The sequence below is a fragment of the Chaetura pelagica genome, unplaced genomic scaffold (genome assembly GCF_000747805.2).
Source record: "Chaetura pelagica isolate M959 unplaced genomic scaffold, ChaPel_1.0 scaffold590, whole genome shotgun sequence".
Classification (NCBI taxonomy): Eukaryota; Metazoa; Chordata; class Aves; order Apodiformes; family Apodidae; genus Chaetura; species Chaetura pelagica.
The window spans coordinates 65,205-66,805 of NW_009951804.1; the positions used below are offsets into that span (position 1 = coordinate 65,205).

Genomic DNA, 1,601 nt, shown 5'->3' on the forward strand with positions numbered 1-1,601 from the left:
GTGTCAGATGAGTGTGACTCTCCTGATCAGTTGCTCCTTTTGCTCCCTGCAACTTGACTCCACCTCTCCAGGACAAACTGCTGAGATCCTGGGTGGCAGCAGCAGCTCCTGGCAGCTGTTTCTCAAGCAATGCTTGTCTCTTTTTTTTTTGTGCTGGTGAGCTAGGAAGTTTATGGAAGTAAATGAAGTAAAATTTTGGATTTTGTCAGGAGGGTGACTCTCCTGATCAGTTGCTCCTTTTGCTCCCTGCAACTTGACTCCACCTCTCCAGGACAAACTGCTGAGATCCTGGGTGGCAGCAGCAGCTCCTGGCAGCTGTTTCTCAAGCAATGCTTGTCTCTTTTTTTTTTGTGCTGGTGAGCTAGGAAGTTTATGGAAGTAAATGAAGTAAAATTTTGGATTTTGTCAGGAGGGTTGAGACCTTCTCTGAGGAGGAAAACAAAATATGTCTGTACTGCTGCTCAGCTGCAGGGTCTGTCCCTGGATCAAAGGTTTGATAGATGGGTTTGGGGTGAAGAGCTAGGTGAAGGAGACAGAAACACTTTTCTGCTTACAGAAGACTTCAGAAAGGTGCTGGGAAGGAGCAGGGACTGTCTGTTGTGGATCCATATGTTTTGTTTGGGATTGCTCAGTGGCAACATCTGCCTGGCCGTGCAAGGGCCACAGCTGTGCTCCTGAGTGTTTGGTGATTCTGCTGAGCTGGAGTAACTGCAGCAGCTCTTTGGGCTGTGGCAGAGGGGTTTGTGTAGCTGCAGAACAGAAGGCAAAGCTACCTGGAAACAAGGAAATGGTTTTCCTGGAGCCTGGCACGGGATTAGTGCTGGAAGCAAACTGAAAGGGAGGTGAGAGGCCCTGCAGGAGGGCTCAGCATTCCAGGCTCTTGTTTTCTCTCTCAGTATCTCTGCAGTGCAGTGGCTCTGCAATGCTGACAAGAAATCCCACAGCCCTCCAAAGCGCCTCTATAAGTTCTTCTCAACTCTTTATGCTGCCCTGGTAAGTGCCACGTTCCCCCAGCCAGGCCTCTGCTTGCTCTTACACCCTCACTGGTGCCCTTCAGAAGGGGTTTGAAGCCAAGCATTTTTATTAAATGCTTCTGTGAAGCAGAGGGCTGGCAGGAGAATCCACTGCCTGTCCCCTTGCCTGCCCGTGGGGTGTCTGGTGCTCCCTGCTGTCACCCCCTTGCTCTGCTGTTGAGGAGCTGGCTCTGCAGCCTGAGCAGGTCCCCTGGGAGAGTCCTTTGGGAGCTTTTGGGGAGGTAGATGCTCATGTCTGGGCTTGGGACTGGGTGACTGGTGGGGTTTTTGTGACCAACTTTTATCTCCTGCAGGCCCGAGGATCCAGAGCTGTCCTGCAGCTGTACCCTGAGAACTCAGAACAGGTACAGGACACCAGGCAGCAGGGAGGAGATACAGGCAAAGGAGTCCTGTGCTGCTTGGGGTTCTGAGTGCATCATATTGCACAGAATCACAGAATGTTGGGGTTGGAAGGGACCTCTGAAGATCATCGAGTCCAACCCCCTGCCAGAGCAGGACCAAATTTAGGGCAGGTCACTCAGAAAGGCATCCAGACAGGTCTGGAAAGTCTCCAGAGAAGGAGCCTCC

The 1,601-nt window shown here is 51.8% G+C and overlaps 1 protein-coding gene across 1 annotated transcript in view; it reads left to right on the plus strand.

The window, feature by feature from the left end:
* The window catches only part of WBSCR22 (Williams Beuren syndrome chromosome region 22), a 7,373-nt gene that overhangs the window by 1,225 nt on the left and 4,547 nt on the right, over positions 1-1,601 (plus strand). The window lies entirely within an intron of this gene.